General features: G+C 52.3%; 1 protein-coding gene across 3 annotated transcripts in view; it reads right to left on the bottom strand.

Annotated features, from left to right (window-relative positions):
• RNF144A (ring finger protein 144A) overlaps positions 1–12197 on the bottom strand; it is a 115289-nt gene extending 103092 nt beyond the window's left edge. The window contains exon 1 of one of the 3 annotated variants that reach the window (XM_078055924.1): positions 11964–12197. The gene's annotated coding sequence lies outside the window, so the exon portion shown is untranslated. The remainder of the gene's footprint in view (positions 1–11963) is intronic. The other 2 variants (XM_078055925.1, XM_078055923.1) reach the window with 2 other exon arrangements.
• Between the last annotated feature and the right edge of the window lie 8389 nt (positions 12198–20586).

Raw genomic sequence — 20586 nt, 5'->3', positions numbered from 1 at the left:
TCTGAAGTCTGGAGCAGGATTCAGAGCCCCTAGCCCTGCAGTCTTGCGACCCTGCCCTCAAGTCAGGACCACAACTGCTGAGCTGAAAGGTGCTCCGCGGGCCACACGGTCACACTCCCGATGGTAACTGCCTGTGGTCAGATGTGCAGAGCTGTGACATAAAACCACCCTGAAAGAGTGCCCTGCAGGAAAAATGTGGGAGTGTGGATGGCTTGCTTCATTTATCAATAACAGAAGCTTGCTCCTTGTTCATTACCCATTCCTCTTCGAGCCCGCGGCAGCGAAACAACCATTGGAGATACAGTTAATTTATCTGTTGAAAGACATCTTTGTTGTGTATGAAGTAATAAAACGTGTGTGCATTGGTAGGCAAAATTTACAATTAAATAAATTTTAAAACCAAAATCATTTATTTCACTGTAAAATATAACCACAATTTAAAAATCAAAAGTAGGGGCGCCGGGGTGGCTCAGTCAGTTAAAACGTCTGACTTTTGATCTCAGCTCAGGTTATGGTCTCAGGGTCAAGGGATTGAGTCCCACATCGGGCTCTGAGCTGGGCCAAGAGCCTGCTTAAGAGTTTCTCTCTCCCCCTCCCTCTGCCCCTCCTTTTTCTCCCTCTCTCTCTCTCTCTCTCTGTCCCTCTCTAAAAAAAAAAAAAAATCAAAAATAGAAAATGCCACAATCCAATCCTTACTATTTATGATCCCTTTCCTCAGCATATTTTCCAGGTTCGAACCACATGGTACATGGCAACTGGGTCTCACAGTTGTTTTCGCTTCATGATATATTATAAGCATTTTCCCATGTCCACAATCTTCAAAAATCTTATCTAATTAGAGCAGGATATTTACTTAACCATACTTAGATGTTTTCCATTTGGGACTGCTATTTAAACACACACACACACACACACACACACGAGAAGCATTTGTGCATAAAGATTTCCTTCTTTTTCCCCACATTCAGTATCACTTCCTTGAGCTAGATTCCCCAAAGTGCAACTGTCCGAAGTATTTGTGGTTGCAAGTAAAAATCAAGCATTTATCCTGAAACCATCCTTCCCCCTCACCCCAACCCCATGTAGGCCTAGAAATGCATTCCTTCTGCTGAGCCAACATGATTTACGCTTACCCGCTTCCTGCTCTGCCAGAGCCCAGTTCATCATATTAGCCATCATATTAGCCAATGTTCCTTTTACCTAATTCCTCTTAGAAATGTTTTCAATAACAATTTCGTGTTTACCAAGAAAAGTCTTTCTTACTAACCAAAGTATTTATTGTCATGTAATGGTAGTTATATTGTAACTAGACTGACTTCTAGATAAAACAGTATGGTATAGATAACATACAGAGAATCCATACAAGGAAAGGTCCATATATAATTTAAACTAAAATCATACGAACGACGTTTGCAGCTTCCGGATGATTATTCTTGTTAGCAGCTCAGTTAAGGGTGTTTGCCATTTGGGATCTGCTTATAGATGCCATTGGGCTTAAAAACCACCCTATGGGGGTGTTTCAGAAAGAAGAATGCATAAACCTTCAGGCAGATCTGAAGGTCCTTTTTGTTTTTTGTTTTTTTTAATGGATTGAGTTGATTTAAAAGTTTAACACCCTGAAGCTGAGTGTACCAGGTCCTGTGCTGGGAACAGGAGTAAGACATGCCCTTCCTCCAGGAAGCCCAGCCTGCCACAGTGCACCCCAAGAAAGTGTGGCAAATAAACACGGACGTCTGAGTCTCTGCTCTACCGCCCAGGAGAACTGGAAAGAGGACAGAAGCATGGAGGGCAGTACCTAGGTCAGGGATGTTCTACTTCCCAGTAAATAGTGCTCTCACTTCAGGTTAAACATAATTTCTATAAAATTGTGCCTTGAGTTTCTCTTGACTAAATGGCAGTTATATTTTGTTGACAAAATAGGACAAGTGTGTCAACATCAATTTTGCGGTTTGTTTTTTTTCTTTTTAACACTTTGGAGTTAATACTAGTCTCCAAGATATAAAAATATTTCATTTTGCAAAGCTCATAGGCCGGAGGCTCGGTGCCTGCCGTGTCCGGCGAGTAAAAGGATGCTGTCTCCACACCACGTCATCCACAAAATGCCAGAGCAGCTCAGGGACACCATGAGGCCTGAGGGGGCCACACAGAGCTCCCAGGAAGTGGCAGGAGGGGGATGGGCAGGATGCCCAGCAGAGAAGGCAGCAGGGATGCAGGAAAAAGCAGGTGATGCGGGGGCAGGGGGTACCCTGGGATGCCCTAGACCACGGGGGCATGTCAGATGACAGCCGGAAATGCAGCCAGCCAGGGACAACAGGACAGAGAATGCAACTGGCCAGCAAAAGCCACAGGCTTCCAAGATGCAGGAGAAAACACAGAGCAGCTATGAAAGCAGGGGTTCAACGAGGAAGGCACTCTCTCCACCAGCCTTCACTGCTCCCGAACCTGTGGGACATGCGGGGGGTGCACTTGACTTGATCCCGTTAGGCCGGAGAGGAGAGTGCCACTGTATGGGGAAAATCACAGCGGGGGCTGGGAGAGAGACAGGGGGACCACAGGGGGTAAAAGTAGGAGGACCTGTAGCCATTAACCCAACACCAAGTTGAGAGTCAAGGCAAATTTCGAAAGATCAAAATGTAACGTTTGTCCAACCCAACCTCCTCATTTTATACACTGAAAAAAAACACAGTCCAAGGATATTTGCATCTGAATTGATACTGAATTGAGCTCAGTCCCTTGAAGAGTCAACCCTGAATAATACAGGCTACAGAGAAGAGGGTGCACAAATGGGCCAGGCCAGGCAGGAACCTCAAGCATCCAGGGCTAAACTCCAGAACCGTCAGTGGAGAGAGACAACGAGAACACGGCCCGAATCAGTACCAGACACGCTCCTGGGCGGCCCACCAGTGGATGACCCCAGTCCCAGCACGCTCACGCCCACACGGGCCCTCTACACAGAGGCGCAGCTCCTCGAAAGCCCTGTGAACCCCCAAAGAACCATGCTGGGCGTAGTCCCTCCAGACCAGCACTATGACAAGGAAATAGATACATCAAGGAGATATAATGTGAGCCGCATCTGTGATTTTACATTTTCTGGCACATTTTTAAAATGTTTTTTTAAAGATTTATTTATTTATTTGAGAGAGAGAGACAGAGAGTAGGGGGAGGAGCAAAGAGAGACAGAGAATCTCAAGCAGATTCCCCAGTAAGCAGGGAGCCCGACACAGGGCTCGATCTCACGACCCTGAGATCATGACCTGAGCCGAAACCAAGAGTCGGAAGGAAGCTTAACCAACAGTGCAACCCAGGAGCCCCTGCCACATTTTCTTGAAAAGTAAAAATAAGCATGGGAAATTAATGTTAGTAACATTTTATTTAAATAAAGAAAATCACGTCAACATGCAATCAATATAAAAGTTATTACTGAGATATTTTGCGTTTACAGTCTGCATTTCACACGCGATCTTAGAAACTGGGTGTGCTTTCTACACACACAGTCCAGCTCCTTTGGGGCCGGCCACAGTGCAAGGGCTCAGGAGCCCAGAGAGCCAGTGGCTACGGCTCGACAGTCCAGCCCCCCCGTGCTCTCCCCCTCTGCCCGTCTGCTCAGGTTGGCTTCTGCCACACCCGGAGAGGTCCTGCCTTCCCCGGATAAACCCAGTCTTCTAGAGAGCAGCCTTCTCTGCCAGGCCGGCAGGACACAGCCCAAGCTGGTCCCGAGCTGGTCCCGAGCTGGTCCCCCGGAGAAAGCCTGGAGATTACGGAACACCGTAGCCCGTCTCGTTCTGGAAAGGCCTCCCGAGCCCCCTTCCCTCCCTCGCTCCTTGTCCTCGCCCTCACTGCGTATCCCTTCATCGGCTTGGAACCAAGGAGGTCTGCCAGATGAACGGGCGAAAGAACAAAAGAAGGAATGGAGGAACGGGCGAGACTGCTTCTGGACTCGAGGGTCTTCGAAGGGAAAAGAGGCCTATGAAGTCCAACAAATATTTCCGGAGCACCTACTCCGTGCCAGGCACCGGGCCAGTGGCTCAGGGGCACAGAGATGAACAGGACAGCGCGGTGACTTCCCGCTCCTCGCCGCACCCGAAACTACAACTGCCCAGGGAAGGTTTGGATGCGCTTAGGCTACACTGACAAGACCCCAAGACCACGTACGCCATGTGCACACCGGTCCGGACCGCGGCCCGGAAGGGCTCCTCCCTTGCAAAGAAGAGCAGGTGAGACCAGCAAGGGCAATTCCCGACGCACGGTCTGGGCACGCACCACAGCGGGCAGCGGGCTTCGGGCTCAAGGACGGTCGTCCGGGCCCCCGCGGCCTCTCGCTTCCCCGGGCGGCCCGGTTCACCAGGACCCGCACAGAGGCAGGCATGGTGCTTGCCCGAAAGCCTGTTCTTCTCTGCAAGGACAGACGTAGCCGAACTCCCCCCACCTCTCTCGCCACCTAAACAGGGAAGGGAGCTGGCAGCGCTGCTGAGCCATCCGGACCCCAGGGCGCCCAGCAGGAGGGCGGACGGCGACACACCGAGGACAGCAGAGCCACAGAGCAGAGCCTGGTGCTCGTGAGCAGCCCAGAGCGGCCGAACCCTCCCGCCGCCACGGAGGAAACGCGAACCCGATGCTCATGAGCCAAACACACGGGATCGTACGAAGACATACAATTAATGTGTTACGGGTCCCGCTGTGTCCCCAAAAGACATGCTGGCCTCCTAAACCCCCGAATCCGTGAACGTAACCTCCTTAGGGTCTTTGACGACAGGGCAGGCCCAACTCCGGGAGAACCGGTCACTAGGCGCTGCTGCCCACGTTCGTTCATTCGAACCACCACAGTCACCGTCCCAGAGGCTGGGTGGCTTGTCAACAACATTCATTTCTCACAGTTGTGGAGGCTGGAAGTCCCACACCAGGGTGCTGGCAGATTCGGTGTCTGGTGAGAGCCTGCTGCCTGGTTCAGCCACCCATCCACACGCTGTGTCCTCACGGCAAGAGGGGCCAGGGGGTTCTCTGGGGTCTGTTTATTAGGACACCGATCCCATTCATGAGCGCTCCCCACTCATGACCTAAGTGCCTCCCAAAGGCCCCACCTCCTCACACATCACACAGGGGATGAGGTTTGGGGGGACGCCCACTGGGTGTAGAGACGGCCCCCGCGCACGCAGACAGTGGGGAGTCAGGAAGACGTCAGGGCCCAAGCCTGGGAGGAGGAGACTACACCCCGACACAGAGGTGGTTTCTTAGGGTCGCACAAGCTGAGGGAATACAGATACCTTTTCTCTTCTTTTCTCTGCTCCATCCGGCCCTATCTGCCACGCCCCTGGCCTCCCACGGGAACCACACTGTCGGTTCCCAGGGCCTGTGGCGAACGCTTCACTGAGACAGAAAGAAGAAAGAAGTGACTGTGATCTCAGCAGAGCACCGGCTCTGTCTCATCCACACCAGGCACTGGGACCGCCGCGCCTGCCAAGCGATTAGGAAGAAGGAGACATGGTTTTAGCCAATAAATTCCCATCCTGGGGCGCCGGCTCTGAAAGTCTTCTGGAAGCTCTTTCTATTCCACTGTCCTAGGACTACCGAGCACCGCCGTGTGTGCTCCCGAGAAGTACTGTGGAGCAACGGGGGCGTCAGGAAAAATTACTTTCTGGGACTGTTTGTTTCACAAACAGGGGCCCCCGGGGTCCCCGCAAGCCTTCACACTTCCCGAGGCAAAGCTTCTTCTGGAACACACACCCTATGTGATGCTTTTGAATGGAAACTGGAACCACAGACCAAAGGAGAGCGTAAGGCACTCAAGAAACAGAATACACTGGATACTACAAATTAATCCACGCACACGCTCTAGGATCTTTGCGGCTGATGTGCTTCAGTTCCTCTGTGGGGAGAACCACGTGAATCAATGGCCCCTAGTGCGTTTACCTGACAAACACTCTTTCTAGGAACCCTGACCACCTCTTTACCCAGAGCACCTCAGTCTCCCACTAGAAAGATCCAAACTGATAAGGCTGATGGAGCCCACCTCCCTCTCCTGCCCCGGAGGGCCTGACCACCAGCCCAGACTCAATATGCTCAAGGACAAATCCCACTTGGCCCCACATCTCGGGCCTCCTGGCATGCCAGCACGGAGTTGCCTCTTCCACGCTATCCTGCCCTCCAAGTCTACGCTCGTTCACGCCCGTCTCCAGAGTTCCTGTAACACACATTAGGAGTCTCACACTGTGGTCCTTGCGCACACCCGCAGAGCGAGGCCCTCTTCTGCCTCATCCTGCCCAGCATCACAGATCTCCTCAGGCTACACGGCAGCCTCCAGGCAGCCCACACAAAGCTCCTGTCTGACACGGGAACTGATGTGGTCTGCTGCCACGGGACCCAGGACTGGCAAGGCCTTCCACCCTGCATCCCTGACCCACAGGGCTGCGGGCCCCGGCCTTCATCCCCCAACCCAAACCGACACTCCCATGAGTTTTGCGTTCAGCTTCTTACAGTCCTGAGGTGAGCTGCTCAGTGGACTCACCTCCCAGAGAGAACCCTCGATTTGCTCAGATCACACAAGCACAAAATGTAAACTCAAATCCCATTTCTTCGTTTCCCTTGTGAGCCACGTTTCTCGATCTTGTATTCAATCACTTAACAAAAATGCACTTAGAAAGTGCATGATACACACTAAGGGAATGCAAAAAATGAGTAGATTCTTACCCTTGTAGGGCTTATGATTTAGCAGAGGAAATCAAACGGTTACATGAATCACAAAATTAGACGAGAGAGTTTTAAGTGCAATCACAGGTTGTGAAGGAAAAGTTGCTATGGAAGCCCCTGGAAGAGCGAACATTTCGGCCTGCAGACGGGAGAGAGCAAGCCAGGGCTTGGGAGGGAAGGGGCTGGCCGGGCTGAGGCCTGCCGTCCCAGCCTGTGTTCCGCACCACCTCTGGGGTCCCAGCGCAAGACGCCAGTACCTGGGGAGTCGACCCCCCCAATCCCGTTAATGATTCTACAGCTTTGAGAAGAAGGCAATACGTGTTCTGAGCCCTGAAGGACCGCTAGGAAGGGGGCACGCGGAGATGGCAGGAGGACGCCCCAGGGCCCCCGTCTGGAGGCTGCCGGGAGAACCGCCCCGGAGAGATGGGCTGGGGCCACACAGTGAAGAATCCCAAAGGCTCAGACAAGAGGCACACTCATTACTCAACAAGCAATGGGGGTAGCTGAGGGTGTCCCAGCAGCAAAGGGACAAGAGGTCCATGGAGAGATGATGAGGGACCCCAGTGGAATCGACACAAAGCTTCCCAAGAAAGTCAAAAAATACCTGTGTTGATTCTGGCTTCAGAACACGTGTTTAAGAGAACGTTTTACCTCGAGGAAGAAGAGGGTGCCTAATGCAGAGGTCTGCACGTCTCTGGGAAGGGGACATTTCCCACCACCCACAAGCCAGGGGAGAGGGCCAGCCTCTCCGGCCAGCAGGCTGCCTTTCCTACAGGGGATGCACACAAGCCTGATGGGGGACGGCAAGGGATGGGAGGCAGGGCAGCCTGCAGACAAGCCAGCCACTGAGGACAAGGAGGAAGACTCAGCCCGTCAGCAGCCGGTTAACACAGTCCCAGAGGAAGGGCTCCTCACTGTCCACGGGCCAGCAGGAGGCCAGTGGAAGTCTGGAAGGCATTCTCCCCATGTTGGATGCAGCCTGCATGGGCCCACCTCCCCCCAGAGAACCTTAAAGTGCTGCCTCCCCCAAAGTCACACACGCCCTGTTCCGAAGAACTGCCTGGAAACTGACCCTCTGGCAGCCAAAAGAGGTCCCAGGAAAATCATTTAGGTGGGAGGCATTCTGAGGACAGACACAAAACCCTGTTTAACAATAACCCTACGAGAGACACAGTCCCTACGCACTCTGGATCTGGAAGCTCCCCTCTGTTCTACGGGGTCTGGGGCAGGCCCGCCCTCAGAGCCCCAGTTGGGGCAGAAGCTACGGGAGCCTACAGCTGCCCCGTCCTCCGCTGGGGCTGACTCCCAGCTCCGAGGCTCTCAACTGCAGGCCCCAGGCTGCCGCAGGCCGGGGAAATCACAGCAGCCTCGCTCAGGGCACTCTGAAGACAAGACGACAGGTTCCTGGGCTGTAAACACGACGGCTGCTGCCTGTGGTTCTGCTCACCTTCTCTGAACCAAATCTCCTCCAGCACGCAGACCTGGGGAGGGGGGGAGGGAAATGGAGGGACAGAGGCTCCAAAACGGAACAGGGAAAATCCCACACTGGCATGACCTTCTAGAAGACACCAGCCACGAAAGCAACTGTCTATACCCGGGAATCTTGGTTTGAACAGCGTTCAGAGACAGCCAGCCTCCTTTAGAACAGGACCCTGGCAGCACGGCCGGCTCTGAGCTCCCAGCCCACCCCGGCCATTGCTTGCTGTTCCCAGGCTCAGAATCTGACCTTGACCCTCCAAAGTGGCCCAGCCAACGGGGACTCCTCCTTCAAGTCCCTGGCGTCACCGGCTGCAACCACGGCCCACTGCACGCTGCACGCCAAACCCCACTGTTAGAACAGTCTGTCAGTGCGCTGGCTTCCACCCCCAGACTGTGGCCGCCCCAAGGTCACAGAATGTATCCTTCTCGGAGTCCCAGGCAGGCTTCAATATTTACCAGGTGCATGGCTTCGGACAACCCAACCACTCTCTGCTGCACCTCCGTCCTCTGCCAGGTGGGGACAGGAGCAGGGCCCGTCGTGGAGGGCTGTCTGAGAACTGGGTCCACAGCCAGGGCCCCGTCAGCACCCGGCGACGGGGCCTGCTACGTGCCTGGTAACTACAGTTCCCTCTCTCTCCTGGGCAAACACCAGGTGAACTCTAAAATGTTGGCTGACACACCAGTTTCCGGCATCCAGGGAACTGATTTTTCCTTGTAACATCACATCCGCCTTTCAACTTGCTCCTCAGAGGAAGCCCTACTCTCAGAGTCCAGGCCACTGAGGAAATACGTTCCAATTCAGGTTTTAGATTCCAGGAGTGAAGGAAGATGGACACTCTCATCACCAAGAACCACCCCCTCCAAAGCCTAGCTCTCAACTGTCCTTTGCAGGCGAAGACATTCTTCTCGAAAAATCCTTAAAATTGGTTGCGTTTGGTGGTTACCCTGCAATAGTCCTCCTGGAAAACCCCTTTAAGGCAGCACATTATTATTTTTGGATCTTGGAAATAATCTCAGCCAACACCTGAGTTTTATAGTGGAAGGAACTGGGGCCAGGTGAGAAGGTTAAGACCTTGCCCTTGGTCACATAGCTGGGTCAGAAGGTTGTACAATCTCTGTCCTTCCAGACTAATCCCCAGCAGGTATGTGAACAGTTGCTGCAATTTAATTTCTTCATCTAATTAAGAAAAGCTATTCATGTGTGTCAGCAACGCAGAAACAAAGGACAGAGGATGCTGGTCCTGAGAATGATTACCCCAAATGACTTTCCTAGTCCTAAGGAAAGGCACCTTCAACTTAGTTCTTGGATCTCCAAGAAGGAAGCTACCCAAGTGAACATGGAGAGGCTCTGTCTTCCTTGGAAGCAATCCATTCTGTTCAGAGCCTCTTGGCTCCCTCTGACATGCCACACCCAGAGATCCAGGGGCACGGGTGGTCCTTGCTTGGTCAGATGCCCTGTTAGCGTCTGAGGCCTCAGTATCCCCGAGTGGCTTCAGACCACCAGATCCCCAGAGCAGCTGACAAGTCCCCCTTCTCCCTAGCCCAAGCAAAGAGCAAGAGAAAGAACAGTGGGCAGTCGGGATCGCTGATGCCAGGCCCAGGTCAGCCAGGGGGTCCCCAGGCTGGGGTCCCTGACCTCTCTCCAAGTCCCAATGAGCAGCTGGGCTAGGAATCTGCAGTGACCATCTAGCTCTGTGATTCTCAGTCTGCAAGGACAGGCCTCCTGCTGTCTCCACCACCACAGAGAAAGGCTCTCAAGAAGAGAAATTTGAACAAAAGAAAGCAGCAGGGCCAAATTATGAACCACAATGGGAAAAACAAGCGACGTGGCTCCCAGCTTCTGGCTGAGCCCCAAGTTCACCCGCTAAACGTCAGCAGCTTCAACTGAAGAGTGTGTGGGGTCCCTTCCAAGTCCCAAACCACACCAAGTCCACAAGAGAAGCACGGTCCTCTAGTGCGGATCTGGATGCAGGAATGATACACTATCAAACCCAGGGCACTGAATATGCTTATAAAACAGACGCATCTCAACGTGCTCTTCCAGTTTTCAATCCCCCATCCGTGCACAGCCTGTGGGTGCCCACGTTATGCACTCTTGGTTGCAGCTCCGCCCCCAGCATTCCAGTTCGCCACTTGTTCCTTAGTTCTCCTGGGCTACTCGCATTAGAATCAGGGCCCCTTTAAACACGCAACTTCCAAACTCCAATTGTGCTGGATCTGGAAAATTCCCATCCCATTAAAATTAGGTTATTTGCATCCCATTTTCTCCTGAGGTCTGCAAGCCATGTCTGACCTCTAATAAGTGGTACAGGAGGGAAGCTCACATCCCAGCAGGTGGGCAGTGGGGGAAGGGGGTCAGATTCTAGAGGCAGCACTCAGCACACTGCATAACATCCCCTTCATGACACAAAGCCGGGTTCAGCTCACTCACTCTCCTCCTCCTCCTCCTCCGAAACTATCAAGGGCTCCCACTGCCCCCAGATCAAGACCGATGTCAGCGTGCAGTTCAAAGACCACGATTTGTCCCCATCTGACCTCTCCACTCAAATTTCCTTTATACTCTTTACAAAATAGTAAAAACAAAAATTATAAAGTCACTAGAAAACCACAAGGGACCAGGTCTGGGGAAGGGAAGCTCAGTCCCATGGGAAAGGTCCCACAACTGCACACACCTTGTGCTCCCACCCCCTTGCAGGGCCAGGCAGTTCCCTCCCACCTGCCCCACCTTCCAGCTTTGACTCAAGAGCCCTCCCTCACAAAGCAGCCCTGACCCTCCTCTCCCTCCCCCCGGGCCTCCAGCTCCACAGGCATCTGCACCAACTTACTTTGTGCCCTGCCCTTGACTTCAGAACAGGGCTCCTCCCCTGGCTGATCTCTCCCCGGGGGGCACCCCCCACCCCCCACCCTATTCACTAGAATCTGTCCTTACCAATCCCCAGGCCCCACTCCCAGGAAAGAGCTTCCTTGCCAGAACTGTCCATTGCAGTATGTCCAAGTCAGAGCTCTTCCTAGTGCAGGGGCCTGACGCCCCTCCCCTAGGGCAGCAGCCCCCACTCCGGATATTCTCGGGGGGCTTTCTCTAACCCTTTTCCGTTACCCAGACTTCCGCCTGGCACAAGACAAGCACAGGGGATTTGTTGGACATTTTTTTTTATTCACTAGAAAGAAAGGCAGAGAACTTTTGAAGTGACCATCCTAGACCTGACTATGGAGATCATTAGGGTACAGTAAGGAGCCCCTTCATCCCCGTGACCAGAGCTGGGCGCTCAGGACGGTGCCCGGGAACTGGGGAGCCACCGCCGGGAGGGCGGAATGCCGAGACCCCCAGGAGCGGAGGGCTCCGAGGGAGGGCAGCGGCCGCGCTCACCCAAGTGCGGGGATGGGCAAAGCGGGGGGACGCGCGGCACCCGGCCACCTCCGGCGCGCTGACCTTCCCGCCGCCTCCCGCGCCCGGGCGGCTCGAGCTCGCCAGACCCCGCGGCGCGCGGCCTGCGTTCGCCCCCCGCCCGAGAGACGCCCCCGCCCGGTCGGCCGGGGCGCCAGGGACGCAGCTCTGCGGAGCGGCTCCCGGCCCGGGAGGCGGCGCGGGACCCGAGCTTCCCAAGTGGCCGAGGCGCTGGGGCCACCGAGGGGCAGGGCCGGGCCGGGGTGGCGCCCTCGGCTGGGAGCCGGCGCGTCCCCACCCCGACCCCAGCGCCCGGGACCCCGGCCGGGCCCGCCCCGCGCGGCCACATCCCTCCGTCCCCCTCGGCCGCGCCCCGCTCCCGCGATGCCGACACAAAGCGACGCGCGTCACCCACCTGGTCCCGCGCGGCCGGGGCTCCGGGGGCCGCCGCTCCCGTTCGACCGCGGGCGGGGCTCCGAGCGCGGCGCCCAGGCCGGGTGTGCGGGGCCGCGTGCCGGGTGCGCTCTCCCGTGCCCGCGCCCGCGCCCGCCGGAGCCGCCCTTTATCCCCAGCCCGCCCTCCAGCGGGGCGCACGGCCGGCGGGGGGAGAGTGGGCGGCGGCGAGCGGCACAAAGACGCGGGCGCCCAGGCTCGGCCCGCGCCCCCGCCCCCGCCCGCCGCGCAGCGCCCCCTGCCGCCCGCCGCGCGCCCGGCCTCCGTCCTCCGCCCCCCGCCCGCCCTGGGCGGCGCCTCTGCCCGCCGCGCGCCGGGGACTGCGGGGTCCTTCCTTTCTCGTCTCGGGCAGCTCGGCCGGGACGCCAGCCCTCGGGGCGGGGGGAGCGTCAGCCCGCTGGGAAGGAAGCGGGTGACCCCCTGGAGCTCTCAGCCGGGTGATGGGAGAGCACTGGGCTGGGCAGCCCGGCCCGGACTGGAGTCCCAGCGCTGCCCCAGGCCTGACCCGAGCCCGCAGAAGCGCCGCCGGATCCCTGCCGTCTGAGGACCTTGCTGTCAAGGCTGTCAAGGCATCGCGGAAACGTCTTTCCATCCCACTACCTGGTTGCTTTGATGGATGGCGGAGAGCCAACCTGGACGGTCGGGTACCCGAGATCCAGGCACACCAATCCACCTCCTAGCCTTGGGGCTTCTGGCTCCTTGCTGTAGAATACCGTTGAAGGCAGGATTCCTGCAAGATTTATTCTTGCCACTCCCTTTAGTAGCTAGAAGTTCGCCAAGTGTTAAATTATATGCCTGTGAGGCGTGCATAGCCGAACAAAACTTGCTGGGGTGTATGAAACAATGCTTCCTTCAATACACAGACTCTTCTCTCCAGAATCATGCGGAAACCTGCCATAAGTGCTTCCTTCCTTAACACCATTCCCTCCTCTGGGCTCTGAATTCTAATGCCTTCACCTACCAGACCCTTTGCTTAAGCGAGTTACTTCTTTGTGCTTCCATTTTGTTTTTTGGCTGGAAAATGCAGGTGATAATAGTATGTGTGTCATAACGATCTTGGGAGGGATTAAATAGGTCAGATATGCACAGAGCAGAATCAACATAACTGAGACGCCAAACTGTAAGGACTCCATAGTCCTTAGTTATTATTTCTCCCATTTCCTTCAAACAGTTATACAAGATTCTCAACTACCCGGACATTGTGTATAATTTATCTTCCTCTGCTACATATGCATCTTTTTTCTTTTTTTTTTTTTTTTGAGCGTAAATCTGTCTCATCTACATTGAGAAGTTATTCTGGTAAATATTTCCCCTTCTCAAAGATACGAACAGGCACTTGACCTCTAAGGTCTCTTAAATTCTTAATAGAAATGTCATTATTCAAGAAAAAGTCACAGTGAGGGGCCTCTGGGTGGCTCAGGTAAGAAGCTGCCTTCAGCTCAGGTCATGATCCCAGAGTCCTGGGATGGAGCCCCAGTCAGGCTCCCTGCTGTGCAGGGAGTCTGCTTCTCCCTCTCCCACCCCGCCCCCCCCCCCAGCTTGTGCTCACTCTCTGTCTCTCTCAAATAAATAAAAAAATTTTTTAAAAAGAAAGAAAAAGGCACAGTGAGAAGAAGCCTAATACTTGGTTACTCCAACCTCTCAACAGGAGATGAGAGTGGTTCTGCATAGGGGTGGGAGCCTCACAGAATACGTATTCACCCCTCCTGGACTTTGGTCCTGGCACCAGGCAGGACCCAGTGTGACAGGACTTACGGATGAATGGGCAGGTAGATGGATGTCTGCAAATCCGCCAGCAATGGAAATGAGCCCATGTACTCCATGCTGGATGGGTCCGTACTGGGTACCATTTCTACAGCAAACAGGGACATAGAAATCATATCAGAGGAGCTGGGAAGAAGCATCTGGGACTGGCAGGGAGAGTGCTGAGGAGCAGAACCATGCTCTCAGCCAAGTGTGTGACTGGGACTGGTGCGTGCTTATGTAGTGACCTGCGGGAATGACTTCATTCCCACTCTATCTTTGTTCATGAGATTGTCAGGGAAGGAGGACGCTGTCAGTGATAATATAATTTGCATACAGTGCATCTCAAACACAATTGTTTTCTATAAGTCTTCCCAATCCATGGCCTCTTCCCCTATCCCCATATCTCTGAACTTGTGAAATTTTTAGCTTGTTTCTGTGTTGATCATGGCATCTGTCACACTTCGTGTTTTGGATATTTACTGTCTAGTTATTAGATCTTAAGATTCTGTAGAATAGTGATGAAGTCATTATTCTATGTTTCCCCCATAGGGCCTTGGGCATGCTAAGCACTCAATAAGTAAAGAATGAAATCATCTAGTCTGAGCTTTGCCTTGGAGCGACCACCCTGGTTCTCTCCAGTGACAAGCTGCCTGTGTCTCTCAAGGTCACATCCACTCATCAGTCCAGTGCCTTCACACGTCATGCCCTGGGGCCATCTCCCACAAAGGTCTGTCATGTCAAGCCCATTTTAGAAGATAACCATTGTTCCGAAGTGTTTTTGACTCATCGTTCGCTCACGGGACAAGTGTAGTTTTGATTACCTACTATAGGCAAGGCTCTGTGCTAAACACTAAACAGGTTGTCCAGAGACTGGGGAAATGGAATTCCATTCTCAAGTTTCTCCTCTCGACACAAAATTGGGGGAAACTCAAGATTCATACTCATGGCTTAAAATAAAAACATTTTAGACAGTTTGTATGAATTTGTAATCACACATTCTATAAGTACAGAAAATTGACCATTTCTTTAATTTTTAAAATCAATTGAGGGCACCTGGTTGGCTCAGTTGGTTAAGCGTCTGCCTCAGCTCATGATCCCGGAGCCCGAGCCCTGGGATGGAGCCCCAGTCTGGCTCCCTGCTCATCGGGGAGTCTGCTTCTCCCCCCTGCTCATGCTCGCTGTCTCTCTCTCCCTCTCTCTCTCTCAAAATGGATAAATAAAATCTTTTTACAAAAGTAAAATAAAATTAATTTAGATGCAATTCCCTGTTTCCAGAGAGCAAGCCACTAAATGCCAGTTATTGTTCTGACTCTTGGCTGGGATACACAAGAATCAGGAGGATTTCATGGTTCTGGAGATGTGGGATGTGACCCATATTCATCCTCAGCATGTGGCCAGGTCCTCTGACAACCTCCTCCAAGCCACGCTATCCCTTTTGAGCAGGCTGGCCACAGTTTCACATCCACTGGCTCAGCTCCCCAGGTGGCCCAGGTGGCCTGAGAGGGGCAGGGCAATGCCAAGTCTCTGCCACTCTCAGAGCTTCTTAGGAAAGCTCCCCAGACCTGCACTCCTGCCTCCTGCTTCTCAAAGTCCTTTCCGGGGTGCCTGGGTGACTCAGTCAGTTGGGTGTCTGCCTTTGGCTCAGGTCCTGGTCCCAGGGCCCTGGGATCGAGTCCCGCATCAGGTTCCCTGCGGAGCCCACTTCTCCCTCTGCCTCTGCCTGTCTCTCTCTCTCTTTCTCTGTTTCTCACAAATAAATAAATAAAATTTTGAAAAAAAAATCAAAGGCTTCCTCTTTCTTTCCCAGGCTACACATTGCAAATAATCCCATCCGTGCATGGAACGTCCACATAAGACAGGATGCAGAGGGGTTGTCCTCAGGCATCTCTGCCTTCAGCTCTGCAAACTAGAGCTAGAAAAATGCAAGGCTCCAGCAATTGTCCTAGGCAGCCTGGAGAGAAGATGCAAAAAAGCAAGCTTACATTACTATCACGTGAAATATGTGGTCAAAACATCAAGAATGATTAAGATTAACAATCATAAAGAAGGAGGTTACTATGCCGATAGCAAAGTAAGACCGTTTTTCTTGGCATCTTTTCCAAGGTAGAGACATTTTCTGCCCTGTGCACCACCACACTCAGCTCAGGAAGGACAAGTTCTGGGCACCTGATGAGTATTTGTTGAAAGAAGTAAATGAATCATGTCTTCCACGACTCTCGGTAACCAGTACTCCTATATAGCTCAGATGCACATGCCATGGATTCTAGACAGACATCTACGCCAGAGAGAAGGTCGAGTCTCATCTTTTCGTTGCACATACAGAAACACCGAGGTTGAAAGTGGCCTTTGACAATTCCAAGAGCACTGCTAGCTGGTGGCGTAAACAGGGCTATCACTCAAGGTTCTTGGCAGATTCAGAGTTGTTTGGACATTTTATTACACTGCTTTTCTATACTAATCAATAGAATATGGCCCTTGCGGCTCAACAGAATTTAAAAAGCCTTTTTCAGTTTCTGAAGGGATGATTAAATTACATTCAACATTAGGTGGACTTAATTGTGGGCAGACATTTAATGCTCACTAAAAATCCACGTGTTTCTCCACATTTCCAAGCTCCTTTGCAGTTAGGCAGCAACATAAGACTCATTTTGTTCAATAGACTGTGAGCGGGGGTGTCACTTTGGGGCTGAAGCAGAAAAGAATTTCAAGACCTCCCTCTAACTTGCCCACCCCTACCAGAGTGATTACAGAGCCACCTCTTGAGATGTTTGGGTCACAAAGTGCAATCAGCCTGGATCCCTGAGTTGCCTCTCCGTAGGACAATTCCTGGGAGAATATAAAGTCCCACGTGTCGAGCTATTGAAATTTTAGGGTGTATTTGTTACTGCAGCTTAGTCTAGTCTAAACCAACGAATACATTTATTTTTTTTTTTTTTAAAGATTTTATTTATCTGAGAGAGAGAATGGGAGAGAGAGAGCATGAGAGGGGGGAGGGTCAGAGGGAGAAGCAGACTCCCTGCCGAGCAGGGAGCCTGATGCGGGACTCGATCCAGGGACTCCAGGATCATGACCTGAGCCGAAGGCAGTTGCTTAACCAACCGAGCCACCCAGGCACCTGAATACATTTATTTTAGACAGGTTTTGAGTAGCAGTAATTCATCAAACTGTGTCTTAAAGAGAGTCAAAGTGCATTACCAAGTAAGGAGAACAGATTGTCAAGACATGAGAGCCCGTCTGGGGCAAGTAGTGAAGAGCCTGGAAGATAAGGGAACCTGGAAGGAATTCCGGTATCAGGTCGGCAGAGAGGAAACCCAGTATGGAAACCAGGAGTGTGTCAAGACCAGAGGTAGGGGGCCCAGAGCACATTCCTCATGGGTGTGGCCACATGGTATCACGTGTCCGAGATGTAAAGGATGGGGAGGGGCAGGGCTTGGAACTGCATCCTCTGACCGGGTTTGGGTGAGATTTCCTAGGTGTAATGAATGCCGCAGTGCCTCGTGCAGACCCATCCACAGAACCAAGGCACTCACTCCCCCAGCTGCTGGGAGTGTGGGATGCTGACGCTCACCTCCCAGGAATTATCCTCTCCCAAAGGAAGCTGCTGCACCAAACTTACACCCTCGTTCTGGAGACAGCTGCTTCCAATAATTGGTCCGGGCAGGTGCCCTGCCTGCCTTACCCTGAGCCAGTCCTGAAGGGTCCCAGCCCATGGATCCATCCACGGACGATCCACGGCAAATACATCCCGGACCCCCTGCTCGACGCTCTCTATAGGTGCCAGTCCTGGGCGCATCTGCAGCCAGCGAACAACCACCCCGGAGCCTGCTTCCCGGGGCCCCGACCACTGTAAGTGAGGACCGGGGAGGAGTTCCAGCCACCACGACGGGGAAAATCAGATAACACCTTCCCCAGGACGGATTGTCTGATTCAACAGAACAGAAGGTTTGTCCTTAGAAATGAGGGTGGCAGCTGGGCTTGGGTCTGGGATGGCCCTGGGAATGATGGAAAGGTCTGGGGGGACAGTGGAGAGTAAGAATAGAATTGGGTCTATGCAGACCCTTTCTAGACCTAAACAGATGTAGAGAGCTCTTTAGAGACTGTTTTGTTTTGTTTCTGTTTATTTCTCTTTTTTTAAGATTTTATTTATTTATTTGAGAGAGAGAGAGAGAGCACAGAGGGAGAGGGAAAGGGAGAAGCACACTCCCCGCTGAGCAGGGAGCCCGACGCGGGGCTCAGTCCCAGGACCCTGAGATCATGACCTGAGCCAAAGGCAGATGCTTCACCGACTGAGCCACCCAGGCGCCCCTGTTCCTGTTTCTGTTTCTTTCTAAGAACTGTTTTGTTTGTATTTAACTTATTCTGCTATGATTTTCAATGTACTCATCTTGGATTATTCAATCTCCTTAAAATTCAGACAGTTCATAAAAACCTTTCTTTCTCTCTGCGAATACACACACACACACCAGCGGCAGCACGGCAACACGCACACGTGGAGCCCCTACTGCGTGGCAGCCTGGCAAGCCTCTCCTGATATTTTAGACCTCAATTCCCTACTGATGCCCTTGGTATCACCTCCGTGACTCCTTTGGATGCTTTAATCTGACTATCTTGTGCTCCGCGCACTTCTGTGACCTTTTCGTGTTATCTGTGTGTCTGGCACTGGATGGGGCTGAGTGCAAAGTTAGGATGAAGAATGCAGCTTCTTTCCTTCCCCATTTGGTGTGCGTCTGAAGATCTAGCCACCCACCTTCAGCTTCCCTGCCTCTTCCCCCTCATATCTGGGCATGAATGTTGGACCTACTAGGCTGTGTTTCTGAGAACTTATTCTTAGCCCAATGATGTAGTTTGGGGATGTTGGTGAGGTCTGGAGCCCACAGCCAAGAAAGAATTCTTGAGACATCTTTGGTGCAAAAAAGTGGTTTTATTAAAGCGCGGGGACAGGACCCATGGGCAGAAAGAGCTGCTGCATTGGGCTTGTGAGGAATGGCTGATGATACACTTGGGGGTTGGGGGAGGTAAGGAAAAAGGGTGGTGTCCAAAAGGACTTTCATATGCTCAAGAAGACTCTCAGGATGCTGGGGGTGTGGCTACGGTCAAGCTAAGGTAGTTTTTCCTTCTAGTAAGGCATTAACATTAAGGAATGTTATACTCTCCCTATCACAGGTCCTTGTCAATGGGCTGCATGTCATAAGGAAATTTGATTTTATTTGCATTCCCTTTTGCCTCTGTTTCCCACATCACTGTGGAGGGAAGAGTGATGTTAGGGCTCCAGGAAATTGAGCTATGGGTCTCTGGAAGTTAGGTTATTGGTAAGACTGCATTTTCCTTATAAATCGCTAAGACATTGGTACATTGATGGAGACTCCTGTTCTGCAGGACTGTGATCTCTATCAGTTAACCATTTGTTTTTTCCTTCCCTTAGTTTTAGGGCAGGCAGGAATGCACCAAAGATGTCTCAAGAATTATTACCCGTGTTAAGAAACAAGGTTCGACAGAGTAAATTTGAAGATCAAATTGGCTTTATTAAGTGGTTCACGGATTAGGTAGCATCCCTTTTAGCAAGAGGAGAGCCGCTCGGACAGCTCCCAACACAGTGGAAGGTGTTTGCGTGGAGGACGGTTGGGTTAAGAAGCTAGCAGCAGAAGAAAAGAAAGGCTTGTTTCAGGCTGGCACTTCTTTTCAGGGGAAAACAACAGCAGGGATTTATCCTACAGATGGCCTCACCAGAGCTGATCAGGACCTTTCAGAAGGACTTTTAAAAGGCCACGTTCCAGGGAGAGGCTGAAACTATCCCTGAATCTTGTTGCTGTGCTGGGGGCCAAATGCCTCCATTTAGGGCTTGCTGTTTCTTTTTTTTTAACACCCAGAACCAAATCAGCCAGCACCTTGATCTTGGATTTCTAGCCTCCAGAACTGTAAGGAACCCAGGTCCGTGTTTTAAGATCCCCCAGTCCGTGGTAGTTTATCCTGGCGGCCTGAGCTCTCAGTTCAGACAACACTTGAATGCTTACCGCCTGTTGGGATTCCTGGAAAAGGTGACCTCTCTGACTTACGTGTGATGTAAGGAGCAGTAAGTTATCCCTCCTTTAAAGACGTGGCTCCGACTTCACAAATTCTCTGGTTTTCTGACTCCTCAGTAACTACTTACTCGCTGGAAAGAGTTCTCAGGAGTTGGTTACAACCCAAACCTCAAGAGAGAACACTGATTAGAGGTCAGTCTATTCAGTCAAGGAGCTAAGAGGGTCTCAGGGTGTGATATTGTGATTTATAAGAAGAGATGTACATTTGGTCTTTGTTCTCCTTCCTGGCACAGAACTCCTAAAACCCTTGGAATTTCCTAAGTGATGAGAGCAAGTGGATTTTGTTATGTTAATAAGGCGACTTTAGAAAAGCCCTCAGGATGCGGGCTGGTTGCCAAGGGAGACAACCTTGTGGTCTGAAGGTTGAACTTGCATTCCTACCCCCAGACCTCTGGGAGGGGAGAGGGGCTGGAGATTTTCAATCACCTTTGGCCAACTATCTAATCAATCATGCCTCTGTAATGAGTCCTCCATAAAAACCCAAAAGGATGGGATTCAGAGAGCTTCCAGGTTGGGGAAGACAAAGAGATTTGGGGAGATCCATCACCCCTGGAGCCGGCAGGGGAGCCCCTCGCCCTTTCCCTATACCCGGCCTTATGCATCTCTTCCTTCTGGCTGTTTCTGAGTTTTATCCTTTTATAATAAACCAGGGATCTAGAAAGTAAAATGTCTCTCTGGGTTCGGTGAGCCGCTCTAGTGAATTAATTGAACCTGACAAGCGGTTGTGGGAACTCTGACCTATAGCTGGTAAGTCAGGAG

Source organism: Halichoerus grypus, chromosome 10, assembly GCF_964656455.1.
Source record: "Halichoerus grypus chromosome 10, mHalGry1.hap1.1, whole genome shotgun sequence".
NCBI lineage: Eukaryota > Metazoa > Chordata > Mammalia > Carnivora > Phocidae > Halichoerus > Halichoerus grypus.
The sequence above is the reverse complement of the archived record's forward strand: the minus strand, read 5'-3'. Positions and strand labels throughout refer to the sequence as shown.